The 17,586-nt window shown below is 45.1% G+C and overlaps 1 protein-coding gene across 2 annotated transcripts in view; it reads left to right on the plus strand.

Annotated features, from left to right (window-relative positions):
• Positions 1 to 15,364: 15,364 nt before the first annotated feature.
• LOC122550918 (uncharacterized) overlaps positions 15,365 to 17,586 on the plus strand; it is a 39,131-nt gene continuing 36,909 nt past the window's right edge. The window contains exons 1-2 of one of the 2 annotated variants that reach the window (XM_087988392.1): positions 15,428 to 15,472; positions 15,954 to 16,175. The gene's annotated coding sequence lies outside the window, so the exon portion shown is untranslated. Of the gene's footprint in view, positions 15,473 to 15,953; positions 16,176 to 17,586 lie in introns of both variants that reach the window. The other variant, XM_043692366.2, reaches the window with a different exon arrangement.

Consider the following 17,586-nt stretch of genomic DNA (forward strand, 5'->3'; position numbering starts at 1 on the left):
GTTTGCTGTCCACTGAGACCTCTCATCTTTCTTTAGCAATTCAGTGAATAGAGTAGCCACACTGCTAAGATTTGGTACAAATTTTTGATAAAATCCACTCATTCCCAGGAATTGTAGCACTGCTCGTCTTGTGTGAAACTCCGTAATTACCTTTGTTTTTGCATTCCGTGGGGCCATTTGTCCATGTCCAATAACATGGCCCAGGAAGGTAACTTCTGAAGTTGATCGAACAAGTCTGATAAATGTTGCAAACGTTCCTTCCATGTGTGACTAAAAATCATGATGTCGTTGATATATGCAACACAGTTGGGTAATCTGACAATGACCTTGTTGGCTCGGGTCTGAAATGTGACTGCCGCATTTTTCATTCCAAATGGCATGACTTTAAACTGATGCAACCCATTTGGTGTTACGAAAGCTGAAATTGCCTTTGCTCTTTCTGACAAAGGTGCCTGCCAGTATCGTCTGAGCAAGTCCACTTTAGAAATGTAAGTTGCTTGTCCCACGTCCTCAACACAGTCTTCCAAACGCAGAATCGGATCTGCATCAGTCTTTGTAACAGCATTGACTTTACGATAGTCTACACATAACCGTTGGGTACCATCTGGTTTGGCACAATTACTTCAGGTGAGCTCCAGTCACTGTAACTCACTTTGATTATGTCTTCGTGGAGCATGTGTTCAATCTTTTTTTGAACCTGTGCCAAGTTTAGAGGGTTATGCTTATAAGGATGTTGCTTAATTGGTACAGCATCTCCTTTATCTACATCCTGCATAATTAGGTTCGTACTTCCCAGCTTATTTCCACATATTTCCCTATGTGATAGTAATAACTCTTTCAGGTCATTTCAATTTTCCTCCGGAAGGTAACTCAATAAATTATCCCAATTTTGACAGCTTCCTCATTGTCCAATTTAATTTGAGGAATGCCTCATTCAGAATCCTCTGGATTTGGTTCTTTCCTCTGTGTTGTAATCAATAACACATTCTCTTTAGGCTTTCCTTCCCAGTCAAAGTACGTTTTGAGCATATTCACATGGCACACTCTGTGAGATTTTTTTCTGTCTGGAGTCCTTATCAAATAGTTCACCTCACCAATTTCCTATTGTCTTGATGAGGTCCACTAAACCTTGCTTTTAAAGGTTCACCTGTTACCAGAAGTAACACAAACACCTTATCTGCGATAGCAAAATGGTGAATTTTTGATTTCTTGTCAGCCTCCTGTTTCATTGTCTGCTGTGATACTTTTAAATGCTGTCTAGCCAACTCTATTTACTCATTCCTGAAAATTTGACACATAGTCCAAATATGTGGGTCTCTGAATTCTGACCAATTTCTCCTTAATCAATTGTAGCGTCCTCTCACTTTATGCCCATAAACTAATTCAAATGGACTGAATTTTGTCAACTCATTTGGTACATCTCCAGTCGCAAAAAGCACAATTGGGTTTGCTTATCCCAATCACCTGGATAGTCCTGAGTGTAAGCCCTCAACATGGTCTTTAAAGTCTGATGCCACTTTTCTAGCAATCAATATGATTCTGGATGGTGCGCAGTTGATTTGAGTTCTTTTATTCCTAAACTATCCATAACTTCCTTGAATAATTTCAATGTGAAATTTGACCCTTGATCTGATTGTTTCTCTGTGGGAAGTCTGTATCTAGTGAAAAATCTGAGTAATTGCTCTAAAATCCTTTCAGGTGTGATATTGCATATCGAGACAGCCTCTGGAAATCTAGTCGACACATCTATTATTGTTGATAAATACTGATGCCCGCTTTTCCTTTGAGGTAAGGGACCTACGCAATCAATTAAGACTCTTGTAAACGGTTCCTGAAATGCAGGAATAAGTATTAAAGATGCATGTTTTATTACTGCCTGTGGTTTCCAATTACCTGATGTGTATGACATGTCTGGCAAAATTCAACTATATCCTTGTGCAGTCAAGGCCAGTAAAAATGTTTTATATTTTAGCTTGTGTTTTCTTTACTCCTAAATAACCCCCTAGTGGTAGCTCATGCTATACCCCACTGGTGATACTATTTGATGAACTTCTGTCCATGTCTCGCCTACCTGTATGTGTGATGGCCTCCATTTCCTCATTCGGACATCATTTTTTAAGGTAACACCATTCAGGGATACATTCGGATTCTTTTTCTGTGTATGCCTTTTGATAAAATTGCTTTAAATTTTCATCTTTCTGCTGTAACTCAATTAATTTGTCTGAACTAAAGATGTCTTTATTGTCATCTATCTGCTCCTGCTTTGTCTCCCCTATCTGATCAACAGGGTCTCTGCTAATTCCACTTCAACTTCCTTGTCTAGACTCTTTGATCTTTCCTGTTTCAACTAGTGACTTTGTGACCTCATTACCACATAGTCCGGAAAAATCCCAGGATATGAGTCCTGCAGTGGTTCAGTTGCCTGAGTTTCCACTGGCTTTTCAGCCACGGTAGGCAGCACTCTTACCGGTGAACCAGCTGTATCATTAGCAAGGACAAATTGTATTCCTGGAGCTGAGAGTTTGTCCAGTACTCCTACCATGAATTCTCCACTCTTACTGAACACTCTAACCTCACTTTACATAACTGAGCGCTTCTTGTCTCACCGTGAATTCCCATTACTCGTAACCTTTCTGGCAATAATCCTTCAGAGGTGCACGAATCCTCATCTTTGAGCATCACCAATTCAAAGGATCTTGTGTCTCTTAATGTTGTAACCCCTTTACCTGCAGCTCCTGGCCTAAGCGAGGAAACTTTACCTTCGGAGGTTTCTGGTTTAAGAAGATCTGGCACTTGCTCCATAACCAACCTTCAACCAGCTTGTACATTCTGGTGCAGCTTTCTAGCCTCCACATGCTTTCTCTTACCACTCCAACAAAATTCACTGGTTTATCCTATTTTCCTACGTCTGGCCTCCCAGTGCTTTTCCTAACCCACCAACACTGTGATTTCATGTGGCCTACTTTATTGCAGTGAAAACACCGGAGCTTTTTAACTTCTCTGTTCCCTTCAAGGGTTTCCTTTTTACCCTGTGGTATGTTTTCCATATGATCTACATTTCCCTTTCCATGTGAGGATTTCTCTTTTCCCTCATAACTATCCCTCATGGATTGAAATTGATTGTGGAAACCAAACGTTGATTTATGGTCCAATTCATAATTATCAGCCATTTCAGCTGCTAATCTTGATGTTTTAACTCTGTTCTACCACAAGAGTTCTCACTACTTCAGGAAGTGGACGTTTGAACTCCTGTCTAAGTGCCAAAATCTGAAGTTCAAACTCCTTCTTTCTTCTCTCTCCCTCTCCTTCTTTTTGATCTGCTAAAGCAATTTGTTCTTTTTCTCTTTCCTCACAATTCAAACTGTTTCATTTCTGTTGTACTTTCCTTGTCTTTTGCCTCTAACTCAAGCTACTTAATTTTGAACTGAACTTTAGACGACTCTAAAGATTCTGATGGCATTTCCAGCAACTTTAAATGCTGAGCTATTGCTGAAATTATCTCTCCTTTCCTCACGGAAGGAGGCAGCTCCAGCCTGTCTGCTAACTCCAGCAGCTTGGCCTTAATCACCTTTTGTAAAACCCCCAAGGTTATTTCTTCCACCCCCAGAAAACTCCTGGTGACTGAAAGAGCCATTGCTATCCCAAGCACTGTTTAAACTAAACACATTCAACACCCAGAACAAAAGAAACTACACCTACCACTTGTTGCCTTTGAGTCAAACAACCTAACCCCAATTTGTAACTATAGAACAAATCCCACAAAGAGCCCCCTATCTGCTATGGACCAGGCCAGACCCCCTCAAAACATTTCAAGAAAGTAGCCCAGACTCTATTTTTGCAGTTGTTTTAAGCAGGTGTAATGCGGATAATCCAGGAGTGATGCACCTGGTCAAGCCATTTAGTTTTGTCTCAAAGCTGGTCTTTTTTTTCTAAAAGCTGTTCCTTTTCTCAAGGATACTGTGTCTTTTGTTTTCTACAGAGGGGTTGTAAACAGGCTGGGCTCCTATATGGATGGGTTTGGTACAGAGGTGAAAAGCCTTTTGGTTTATACGTAAACAGATGAGTCTTTAGGCCAAAGCTTTTATGTTTTTAAAAGTAACCTGTCTCAGTCAAGGGGGTGTGAACAGCTTTCTAACTGAGCGGGTGAAAGTGGGTACTGCAGATGCTGGAGATTAGAGTCAAAGATTAGAGTATTGCTGGAAAAGCACAGCAGGTCAGGCAGCTCCAAGATGCAGGAAAAGGTATTGGTAACAGGAACTCATGGTGAGACAAAAAGTGCTCAATTATGTAAACTGAGGCTAGATAGGTCAGAAAAGAGTGGACAATTTGTGGTAGGAAAACTGGACAAACTCTCAGCTCCAGGAATACAATTTGTCCTTGTTAATGATATAGCTGGTTCACAGGGAGGCGTGCTGCCTACTCTAGTTGAAAAGCCAGCGGAGACTCAAGCAACTGAAGAAATGCGGGGCGTTTATGCAGGGATCTTCTCAGATTGTGTGGTCAAAAGATGACAGAGTCACAAGCTGAAGCAGGAGAAAACCAAAAGGCACATATAAGGAAGCTGAAATAGCTTTATCAGAGACTTTCTTTGATCAGATAAGTGGTAGAGAGAAGGAGCAAATAGGTAAACATGCACATATCTTTAGCTCTGCTAAGCTTATTGAGCTACAGCGGAAATATAAGAGCTTAAAACATTTGTATCAAAGGGCATATACAGGAAAGGAGAGTGAATGCATCCTATGTGTTAATAAATGATGTCTTAATGAGGAAATGGAGACCATCACACATTCAAGCAGATGAGAAATGGGCAGAGATTCATCAAATTGCTTTGTCAGTAGAGTATGGAAAGGAGGTGCTGCGAGTGGCGCATGAGCTATCACTTGGAGGTAATTTAAGGGTGAGGAAACCACAGGCTAAAATACAAATCCATTTTTGCTGGCCTGAATTTTGCCAGACGTGTCATACATGTCAGCTAATCAGAAAACCACAGGCAATAATAAAACCTGCACCTTTAATACTTATTCCTGCATTGGAGGAACCTTTCATAAGAGTGTTGATTGATTGTGAAGGCCCCCTACCTCCATCAAAAAGTGGGAATAAGTATTTATTAACAATAATAGATGGATTGACCAGATTTCCAGAGGCAATCCCATTACTAGTTCAGGAGTTCAGCAGTGGGGCTGTGTTGAAACAGGCTGCTAGACTCTCTCTCCTTCTGCCCTTCTAATTTCAACCTGTAAGCCTTTGTTTCATTTTTGCTGTGTTTAAGGGGTTTGTTTACTGGGACTGTTGTGTATGTTCACAGCAGCATAATTAATTCCAGTTTGGATAGACTGAATTCTGTAGGGGTTCTTTATTCTGTTCTTTGATTTTCATTGCGTAAGTTTGTGAATAAATTTTTGTCAGTTTTAAAACCTGGTAGTCAATCTAGCTAACTTACTCTGAGTAATTTTTACTGGACACTTACAAAACAAATTGCAAAGTTATGGTCTGGGCTGCCTGCTTAAGAATGGTTTGAGCGGTCTGGCTTAGTCCATAACAGTTTTAAACAGATTAAATTAGATTAGATTCCAGACAGTGTGGAAGCAGGTGCTTCAACCCACCAAGTCCACACCGACCCTCCGAAGAGTAACCAACTCAGACCCATTTCCCTCTGACTAATGCACCTAACACTATGGGCAATTTAGCATGGCCAATTCACATCTTTGGACTGTGGGAGGAAACTGGAGCACCCAGAGGAAACCCATGCAGACACAGGGAGAATGTGCAAACTCCACACAGACAGTTGCCTGAGGATGGAATCGAACCAGGCTCCCTAGTGCTGTGAGGCAGCAGTGCTAACCGCTGAGCTACTGTGCCGCACAAAACAGAATTTATTTACCAGATTACACAAACAAAAGAGACTAGATTACAGAATAATTTATCCTATCTGAAATCCAACAGATCAACCTAACTTAATGATGCTGTTCCAATATTTGCAACAATCCCCATAAACACCCCTTGGCACAAAATGTTAAATCAAATATGGGGTCTTAAAGGAGAATGTCAGGGAGAGAGTACCAGCATGGACTTGCTTCTTTGGGTCCAGCACCTTCAAAAACACTGCTGTGCTAAAACCCAAACCAAATCAGAGAAAAGCTGAGTTGGGAGCACTGGCCACTCCCCTTTCAGTGTACAACTTTTTTTAAAAGAACTTGAAAGTCGTTTCCCTGAGGCAGTATCTGTTAGGTATAATGGCCCTAAAACCCATCCAAGCCCAGACATCTTTGGAGTCTGTGTCTTTTACGACCTCTCTGAAAAAAAAATCCAAGGACAACCTAGCCTTGAACAAGGAGCATCTTCATCACAGAGTCTGTTGGCAACCTTGAGCTGATTGTTGGAAAAAACCATCTGGTTCACTCATGCCCTTTCAGAGAAGAAAACTGCCATCTTTACCTGGTCTGGCCTACATTTGACTCCAACCACACAGCAATGTGGCTGACTCTTAACTGCCCCCTGGGCTACAAATGCTGGTCCCTCAATGAATGTAGAAAAACAACCTTACTTCACAGCTGATTCACAGGGAAGGTTTACCACCTTAATACTTTGAATGGATATGGTGATTTCGATCTCTTCACCCTTCAGGCACTCTGCCTGTATCCCTGATGAAGGGCTTTTGCCCGAAACGTCGATCTTCCTGCTCTTCGGACACTGCCCGAACTGCTGTGCTTTTCCAGCACCACTCTAATCCAGAATCTGGTTTCCAGCATCTGCAGTCATTTACCATAGTTTTTATCATAGTGATTTTCGAACAAATTTTGGAGAATATAGTCTTGTACCCACTGGACATTCAGAAGAGAAAGAGGCAATTTAATTAAAACATAAGTTTCTGAGGAGCCTTCACAGGTTGGATGTGGACAGGGTGTCTCCTCTTATAGGAGAAAGTGAGGTCTGCAGATGCTGGAGATCAGAGATGGAAATGTGTTGCTGGAAAAGCGCAGCAGGTCAGGCAGCATATAGGGAACAGGAGAATCGACGTTTCGGGCATTAGCCCTTCTTCAGGAATGAGGAAAGTTGGTCCAGCAGGCTAAGATAAAAGATAGGGAGGAGGGACTTGGGGGAGGGGCGTCGGAAATGTGATAGGTGGAAAGAGGTCAAGGTGAGGGTGATAGGTCAGACTGGGGTGGGGGCGGAGAGGTCGGGAAGAAGATTGCAGCTTAGGAAGGCGGTGCTGAATTTGATGGATTTGACTGAGACAGGGTGGGGGGAGGGGAAATGAGGAAACTGGTGAAATCCGAGTTCATCCCTTGTGGTTGGAGGGTTCCTAGCCGGAAGATGAGGCGTTCTTCCTCCAACCGTCGTTTCGCTGTGGTCTGACGATGGAGGAGTCCAACGACCTGCATATCCTTGGCGGAGTGGGAGGGGGAATTAAAATGTTGAGCTACAGGGTGGTTGGGTTGGTTGGTCCGGGTGTCCCAGAGGTGTTCTCTGAAACGCTCCGCAAGTAGGCGGCCTGTCTCCCCAATATAGAGGAGGCCACATCGGGTGCAAAGGATGCAATAGATGATATGTGTGGAGGTACAGGTGAATCTGTGGCGGATATGGAAGTTTCCTTTGGGGCCTTGGAGGGAGGTGAGGGGGGAGGTGTGGGCGCAAGTCTTGCACCTCCTGCGGTTGCAGGGGAAGGTGCCGGGAGTGGAGGTTGGGTTGGTGGGGGGTGTGGATCTGACGAGGGAGTCACGGAGGGAGTGGTCTTTACGGAATGCTGATAGGGGAGGGGAGGGAAATATATCCTTGATGGTGGGGTCCGTTTGGAGGTGGCGGAAATGGCGGCGGATGATGCGCTGTACATGGAGATTGGTGGGGTGGTAGGTGAGGACCAGTGGGGTTCTGTCCTGGTGGCGGTTGGAGGGGCGGGGTTCAAGGGCGGAGGATCGGGAAGTGGAAGAGATGCGGTGGAGGGCATCGTCGACCACGTCGGGGGGGAAATTGCGGTCCTTGAAGAAGGAGGCCATCTGGGATTTGCGTTTTTGGAACTGGTCCTCCTGGGAGCAGATGCGGCGGAGTCGAAGGAATTGGGAGAATGGGATGGCGTTTTTACAGGGGGCAGGATGGGAGGAGGTGTAGTCCAGGTAGCTGTGGGAGTCGGTTGGTTTGTAGTAGATGTCCGTGTTGATTCGGTCGCCTGAGATAGAAATAGAAAGGTCGAAGAAGGGGAGGGAGGAATCTGAGACTGTCCAGGTGAATTTGAGGTCGGGGTGGAAGGTGTTGGTGAAGTGGATGAACTGTTCAACCTCCTCGTGGGAGCATGAGGTGGCGCCGATACAGTCATCGATGTAGCGGAGGAAAAGGTGGGGGGTGGGGCCAGTGTAGTTGCGGAAGATGGATTGTTCCACATATCCTACGAAGAGGCAGGCATAGCTGGGGCCCATGCGGGTGCCCATGGCTACTCCTTTCGTTTGGAGGAAGTGGGAGGATTGGAAAGAGAAGTTGTTCAGGGTGAGGACCAGTTCAGTCAGTCGAAGGAGGGTGTCACTGGTCGGTACGGCGGGAAAGAAAGAAGCGGAGGGCTTTGAGTCCTTCGTGATGGGGGATGGAGGTGTACAGGGACTGGATGTCCATGGTGAAAATAAGGCGTTGGGGACCGGGGAAGCGAAAATCATGGAGCAGGTGGAGGGCATGGGTGGTGTCCCGAACGTAGGTGGGGAGTTCTTGGACTAAGGGGGACAGGACGGTGTCAAGGTATGCGGAGATGAGTTCGGTGGGGCAGGAGCAGGCGGAGACAATTGGTCGGCCGGGGCAGTCTGGTTTGTGGATTTTGGGCAGGAGGTAGAAGCGGGAGGTGTGGGGTTGTGGGACTATGAGGTTGGAGGCGGTGGATGGGAGATCCCCTGAGGTGATGAGGTTATGGACGGTCTGGGAGATGATGGTTTGGTGGTGGGGGGTGGGGTCATGGTCAAGGGGGCAGTAGGAGGAGGTATCTGCGAGCTGGCGTTTGGCCTCAGCGGTGTAGAGGTCGGTGCGCCAAACTATTACCGCGCCTCCCTTGTCTGCTGGTTTGATAGTGAGGTTGGGGTTGCAACGGAGTGAGTGGAGGGCTGCGCGTTCCGAGGGTGAGAGGTTGGAGTGGGTGAGAGGGGTGGGGGAGTTCAGGTGGCGGTTAATATCGCGGCGGCAGTTGGCTATGCAGAGGTTGAGGGCAGGTAGGAGGCCAGCACGGGGTGTCCAGGTGGATGGGGTGTGTTGGAGGCGGGAGAAGGGGTCGTCAGAGGGAGGGCGGGAGTCTTGGTTAAAGAAGTAGGCGCGGAGGTGAAGGCGGCGGAAGAATTGTTCGATGTCACGCCGCGTGTTGAATTCATCAATCCGGGAGCGTAGGGGAATGAAGGTGAGGCCTCTGCTGAGGACTCCACTCCTGGCACCTTCCCCTGCAACCGCAGGAGGTGCAAGACTTGCGCCCACACCTCCCCCCTCACCTCCCTCCAAGGCCCCAAAGGAAACTTCCATATCCGCCACAGATTCACCTGTACCTCCACACATATCATCTATTGCATCCTTTGCACCCGATGTGGCCTCCTCTATATTGGGGAGACAGGCCGCCTACTTGCGGAGCGTTTCAGAGAACACCTCTGGGACACCCGGACCAACCAACCCAACCACCCTGTAGCTCAACATTTCAATTCCCCCTCCCACTCCACCAAGGATATGCAGGTCTTTGGATTCCTCCATCGTCAGACCACAGCGAAACGATGGTTGGAGGAAGAACGCCTCATCTTCCGGCTAGGAACCCTCCAACCACAAGGGATGAACTCGGATTTCACCAGTTTCCTCATTTCCCCTCCCCCCACCCTGTCTCAGTCAAATCCATCAAATTCAGCACCGCCTTCCTAAGCTGCAATCTTCTTCCCGACCTCTCCGCCCCCACCCCAGTCTGACCTATCACCCTCACTTGACCTCTTTCCACCTATCACATTTCCGACGCCCCTCCCCCAAGTCCCTCCTCCCTATCTTTTATCTTAGCCTGCTGGACCAACTTTCCTCATTCCTGAAGAAGGGCTAATGCCCGAAACGTCGATTCTCCTGTTCCCTAGATGCTGCCTGACCTGCTGCGCTTTTCCAGCAACACATTTCCATCTCTGTCTCCTCTTATAAAAGAGTTAAGAATATTTGTCTAAACATGCTTCTTCAATTAAATCCATGATGCGGCATAATTCTTTGGAACTCTCCTCCTCAAAAACCTTTTAATATTTCTCAGCCTGAAGTAGATAGATTCTTGATAAGCACAGGGAAAGATAATAGGAGGGTTTTAAAATCACTTCCAGAGAAAGTCAGGTGTAATGGATAGAACTTGAGCCAATTTTCATGCAGTTTTACAAGCGTCTTTTATATAGTCACAAAGTACAATCGAGGCTTTGGGCTATGTGAAAGGTTGTTGAGTGTGGAGGGAATGTGGAGTAATCAGGTCAGCTATGATCTCATTAAATGGCGAAGACAACTTGAGGGGCCTTCACACGGCATAAGAGATTGCTTGAACTAGAGTTGTCATGAGATGCAGTGGAAATTGTCAATCTTAGTGAGCTGATTAAATTCAGTCTAGGCAGGTGGATTCTGAGCTTGCAGCTGATTGTGTTCTTATCCACCTACCAAAGGGTCTGAGGAGATAGCAGGAATAGGGGACTGATTGGATGATCAGCTCTTGTCATATTGAAAGATGGAGCAGAGTCGAATAGCCTTCTCCCACATCTATTTTCTTTGTTTCTGTGTTTAAATTCAAACTTATTCTGCCTGATAACCTTCAATGTATTAAGTGCACTGCTATAACATAGTTAATAATAGTTTTAAACATTTTCTGTCTGATAAATCTGCAGTTTCCTACTTTCTGCCTCCCTGTCTTTTATTTGAAAAAAAATTAGATTTACTATCTTCCAATCTAATGAATCCCTGAATCTGGAGAATTTTGATAAGTTAATTCAATACATGAACTATCTTGCTATCCAGCCATCTTATCCAAAGTCCCTATCGTGGGGGGTGTATAGACCATATGCGTAAAGTGGAGAAATTACTTTGTCCATTACCTGATCTGCTGCAGTGTCAGTAGTTTGGTCTCCAGTTCATAAACTCTGATACCCATAGCCATGTCCGTGACTTGGAGAAAGAGACTGAGCTAAGGGAAACTTTGTTCAAAGGAAGAATAAGCTCAGGCAAAGGAGAATAATGGCAGATGAAGAAGAGGTGGCTTGGGCTAAGAAACTGGAAATTGTGGAACTGATGCAAATCATCGGAAGAATAAGTGGGAAGTGAAATAACTCCGACAGAGGCCAGTATCCCATCACCAAGATATCCTTTATTTTACATATGCATGGTATTTGACACTGGCCTGGCTTCCTCAGAGCCTGCTCCTAGAGTGAACAGAACCTCTGACAGCCCGGGCTCCCCGCTTGGACCAGCTTAACAGCCTAATCAGGGAACTCTTATTCTATGAGTTCCACCTGGCTGACCACATTACAATCACTACGTCCCTATAGCTCTAAGTCTGTGGGTATGGGCTGTTCTTTTCCTGTAGCATCTCCTGGGGTGTCTTTGTATCAGGTCCATTTCTTCCGACTCAGCCAGGGATACAGGCAGTGTATAGTCGACTGTAGCCCACCTCTTGCGCCCCTTTGCGTCTTGGAGAAAATTTATCCTCTTCTCCAGGCAGTAAAGATCCATACGCTGTGTCCATCTCAAACTCCAATGCTTCTTCGATACTAGTTGGAGGGAGCTGGCCAATAGGTTCCAACAATGTTCCTGGCTGTTCTGAGAAGCCAGGTATGTTTTGCTGTTGCACCATTTGCGAGTTTGCCATTTTCATGTGGTCAACGTGCTTGTTTAGGACCACCGCATCTACCCCAACTTTGCATGTCATGGGACCTGACCATGCCACTTACCCCTGCAGGGTCATTTCCATGGTTTTAGTACCAAACTTCATCCCCTGAGGTGAACTGTCAGTCTCGCTCAGAGGAGTCTTGTGTCCAGCATTGGTGATCCTGATGCTGTTTTACCATCCCCAGCCCCAGGTCTCAGAAGATTTACCTGGTGCAGAGTCTTCTCCCCATTAGCAACTCCTCTGGAGGTATCCCTGTAGTTACGTGAGGGGTGGTCTGATAATCAACTAGGATCTGGGACATGGAGACAGTAAGGACTGCAGATGTTGAAAACCAAAGTAAATAGGTGTGAAGCTGGAAAAGCAAGGCAGGTCAGACAGCATCTAGGAAGCAGGAAACCTGCCAAGACATTGAATAACCTACTTCTCGGAGGCTGCCTGACCTGCTGAACTTTTCCAGTTTCACGTCCATTGAGTCAGGAATTGGGACAGTTTGGTATCAAGTGAAGCTCTTGGCTGTTTCTTTAAACCTATCTTCAAAATTGCAACTGCGCTTTCACCAGACCATTGGATGATGGATGGTGTGGACTTGTCCTTACATGCTGAATGCCATTCAACTTTAGGAAATACTCAAATTCCCTGCTAATAAGATTAGACTCCCTACAGTATGGAAACAGGGCCTTTGGCTCAACAAGTCCACACTGACCCTCTGAAGAGTAACCCACCCACACCCATTTCTCTACTCTAATGCACCTAACAATATGGGCAATTTAGCATGGCCAATTGACCTAACTGCACATCTTTGGATTGTAGGAGGAAACCCACGCAGACACATGCGGGGAACATACAAACTCCACACAGACAGTCGTCTGAGGTGGTAATCGAACCCAGGTCCCTGGCACTGTGAGGCAGCAATGCTAACCACTGAGCCACCATGCCACCCAAATGATTACTCATTATCCATGACTAATGTTTCCAGGAGACTGCATGCTGCAAACGTTGCTTGCAGCTTTCCTATTGTCATCCGAGTTTGACAAATAAACTGTATGCTCATCCAACCACTGTGAGTGGGCATCCACAATGATTAAGAACATTGGGTCAATGAAAGGGTCGGCACAGTCCTGGCAATGTCAACTAATGTCCATTAGAACCAGGCAGCCATTTAACAAGATATTTATTTTGATTGATTCTGACTTGGATATTGCTAAGCAATGTAACTGTGGGTGTGCACCCTCCTGAATGTCAGCCTATGAGTTCTCTTACTCAGTTCAGGCCTAGTGGGACTTTTTTTGCTGCTTGGGTCCACATACTGGCAGCAACTATAATGGCTCACTGGCCCGAATCCTGAAGAAAATGTGAACTGTTTGACTGAGGCTTGAGTTTGTTTTAGGGTTTGCTGTGGGCCCTGACTGAGGCTATGCAATTGCCTTTACTCAAGTGGTCTTCCCCAAGCTCAATTAGACAAAAGGCAAGCTCACAAGGGCAGATGCTGGAGATTAGAGTTGAGAGTGCGGTGCTGGAAAAGCACAGCAGGTCAGGCAGCATCCGAGGAGCAGCGGAATCAATGTTTCAAGCAAAAGCTCTTCATCAAGATGAAAGATTTTGACCAAAACGTCGATTCTCCTTTTCCTCAAATACTGCCTAACCTGTTGTGCTTTTCCAGCATCACACTCTCGACCCCAAGCTCAATTAGCCTGGCGAGGGTGTCCACTTCCATCCGCATACCCTCTAATGCACATGCTCCACTTGCTGCAATTTCTAATAACAAAGCCATTTGTAGTGCTTGTTCAAAGTCCAGTGGAGCTTTAAGAATAGGTGCTTTTGCATGGTTACATCATTAAACCCACGTAGCAAATACTCTGTCACATCTCATTAAGGGTTAAACCAAAGTCACATGCCTCTGCCAGTCACCTTAATCTAGTCAAAAATCCCAGGATTTCCTTGATTCTCGAATTGCTGAGTAAAACTGATAGCTTATTAGAATTAGCAGAGGCTTGAGATCACAATACTCTGTAACTAAATCTGTCAACTCTTGAAAGGTTTTTGAATCTGGTGCTTCAAGTCTCCTAATAACCAAAAAAGCTATGGGTCCACAAGCTGTCAGGAGATTTAACACAGAACCCCTACAGTGTGGAAACAGGCCTTTCTACCCAACAAGCCCACACGGTCCCTCCAAAAAGTAACCCACCCAGACCCATTCCCCTACATTTACCCCTGACTAATGCACCTAATCTACACATCCCTGAATACCATCGGCGATTTAGCATGGCCAATCCACCTAACCTGCACATCTTTGGACTGTGGGAAGAAACTGAAACACCCAGAGGAAACGCACGCAGACAGGAGGAGAATGAGCAAACTCCACACAGACAGTTGCCCAAGGCTGGAATTGAACCTTGGTTCCAGGTGCTATGAGGCAGCAGCGCTAACCACTGAACTACCATGCCACTCCTACTCAGTGCTTTCATCTGCCCCAATGTCACTTGTCTGGAAAAAGTATTACATTCTTTCTACATAAGAGGTCCAATCTTCAACGGCAGGTTTCAATGAGTCAAGTTTCTCAAATAATAGCATAATGTTAAAAATGATTATCCCAACTCAAAGATAACTTTTATGAGTGAATTTCTTCACGTGCACTTTTTTTCTCATGTCGCCACTGAAATTATTCCATAAAGGCTGGTAGCCTGTCACCAAGTCACAATTTATTTACATGTACATATTACTTGACACTAATCCTGTTAACTCAGAGTCAGCAGACTCCTGTTTGTATCTGTCAGCGAGGACTCCCTGATTAGACCAGATTAACAGACCCAATCAGAGAAACATATATTCTATGAAGTCCACCTCGACCCTGTTACAGGAAGACACTGAATAAGGAGGGAAAATGGAATAAAAATAGGAAGAAATACGTTCAGTGGAACATTGCCACCCTGATCAGCAAGTTTGATAACAAAGATGTGCAGGTTAGGTGAATTTGCCAAACTCAGAGGGAGACAGGTTGACTTTAGCTACTCTACTCATTTTACATACTATAGCTACTGTAATTTAGATTGAATTCAACTTTGTTAAAGTTTAAATAAAACTGTAGCGAGCCGCCTTGTGATTTTGTTTTAGTTTTGTGTTATGTGGAACGTCTCTGCTGATTTTAGGATTAGAAACATGTTGGCCACATGTTCTTATTCACCTGATGTTCAACACTCGGGTATGATCGGGCACCTTCGTGCCTTTTCGGCGACATCACCGCCCCTCATAAAGATGGCGCCAATGAATGGTTGATCGTGAATACGCATGCGCATCCTCCATACGCCCCTCAGCACAGAGAGGCCCCCACCACCCCAAACTGACGGGACTTTTAGCTGTCCGACAAAACTTCCTTGTGAAACGCGACGGTCCCGGGTCAGGCGAAACTGACTGCCCTCTCGGGATCCTCTTTATTCAGGCACACGCGAGAGGAGGATCTCCAAGAAATGGGGTTGAGGCATGATGTTGCGGTGTCGGATGGATCAGGCGCGCCTTCGGTTGTTCGTTTCTGGGGTCCTTCTTGAGGCCGGTCGCAGTGGTGGTGGTTGCTGACAGGAGAGGCCTCCAGCAGGTTGCCGGCTCCCGGCCTAACGTTACCCACTTCATGAAACGGTAGGTCGTCAGAAAGCAGCTTCCCACGAAGGCTTCATGTATCTCGCAGCTCCCGCGGCGTTCTGTTAGATCACTTGGAGATTTCTGCCCGAGTTACAGCGTCGCAGGTTTTAATCACATAATGTTTGTGTTTTGATAGAGGTTTTTTTTATTATTATTGTTATTCAACCGAGCGACGTGGGCATTGCTGGCTGGGCCCAACACTTTATTCTGGATCAGTGGTGCTGGAAGAGCACAGCAGTTCAGGCAGCATCCGAAGAGCAGCGAAATCGACGTTTCGGGTTACCCAACACTTTATTGCCTCTCTGAGTTCTGAAGAAGGATCGCTGAATACCCAAATATTATAACCGTGCTCTCCTTTTCTCTCTGCACAGATGCTGCCTGACCTGTTGAGTTTCTCCAGCAATTTCTTTTTTTTTGTTTTTGTTTCTGAATTCCAGCATTCGCAGGTTTTTTTTAAAAACTCTATTGCATTCCATAGCTACCCTTGGTAAGCTGCCTTCTTTAAGCACTGCAGTCCACATGATGTAGGTAGATTGCAACACCCTGAGGCGGGGACTTCTGGATTTTGACCCAGCGATACAGAAGGGTTACACCTGAAACTTTGACTTCTGCATCTTCTGATGTTGCCTGGCTTGCTGTGTTCTTCCAGCCACCTCCTTGTCTACACAGAAGGAACAGCAATGTATTTCCAGTCAGGATGGTGAGTGACTCGGAGGGGAACTTAGAGGTCATGGTATTCCCATGTATCTGCTGCTCTTGGCTTTCCAGATGTTTGTGGGTTTGAAGATGTTGTCTAAAAATGAGTTGTGAGACAAAAAAAGATATTGCTGAACAAACTCAACAGGTCTGGCATAGCCAGTGGAGAGAGAAAGATGTAGAGATGGTGCCAGACCTACTGAGTTTCTCCAGCAATTTTTGTTGTTTCAGATCTCCGACCTCCACAGTTCTTTGTTTTATAATAGAGTATTGAGGTTGGTTAATAGAAAATGAATCATGCAATTTTCTCGGGGGAGAGATACTGGGGAATGGGGTATGTACACATAGATTTGAATGAACAGCAAAATACTGCAGATGCTAGCAATTTGAATTTTAAAAACAAATTAAAATGTTGGGGAAACTTAGCAGACCAGATAGCAACTGTGGAAAGAGAAACAGAGTTAATGTTTCGAGTCCAGTATGATAATTCTTCTGAATTGATAGGGGTTGGAAAATTAGTTGAGTATGACAGGATGTGTTCTTCTCCAAGCGACACATCATTCTGACTTGGAAGTATATCACTGTTCCTCCACAGTCAATAGGTTAAAATTCTGCAGCTCTCTCTCTAGCAACATTGTGGATCTATCTATCAAATGGACTGCAGCGGTTCAAGAAATTCAGCTCACTGCCATTTCTACAATGGCAATTATGGATTGGAAATAAATGTTGACTTAGTCAGTAGAGTCTACACCCCCTGTATGAAATTAAAAATGTATTTCATTATAGATTTTTCCGTACCACGTGGACTGAAGGCAAGTTCAAGAAAATACCCCACTGCTCCCTTCTCCATGTTAAAGTGGAAATGGGCGATGAATGCTGGGCTAACCTGCTGCATCAATATCCCAAAAACAAAATTGACTTTTAAAAAGTTGAGAAGGCTACTTAAATACCAGCTGACTTCCCTTGGCTTGATTTAAAGGATTTGGAAGCAAGGGATTAATAGTAAACCTTTACAGATCACTTGCCTCAGCTTGTGTTGCATCTGTTCCATGGATGTGCACACACTACATGGATTGTACACGGCAGTTCACCACTGTCTTCTCTAAGCCAGTTAGGTATGGGTAATAAATGATGGCCTAGCCAGTGATGCCCATATCCTGTGAAGGAATATTTAAAAAATTTATCTGGTCACTAGATTTATTGGAAGGATGCCAAATCCCTAAAGAATGATCTGAGAAAGTTTATTGGAGTGATATTGGGAGTAAGGTATTTAAATTATGCAGAAGGAATGAAGAAACTTATTACTCTATTTATTGCAGGGAAAGTTAAGTGGGGGTTCAATAGAGGGTTTCAAAATTGAGTAATTTTGATAGATTAGATCTGGAGGAACTACAGGAGAGTTGAGAGCCAGAAGA

This window comes from Chiloscyllium plagiosum, unplaced genomic scaffold, assembly GCF_037043375.1.
Source record: "Chiloscyllium plagiosum isolate Xiang-an unplaced genomic scaffold, Cpla_swu_hap1 HiC_scaffold_6, whole genome shotgun sequence".
Classification (NCBI taxonomy): Eukaryota; Metazoa; Chordata; class Chondrichthyes; order Orectolobiformes; family Hemiscylliidae; genus Chiloscyllium; species Chiloscyllium plagiosum.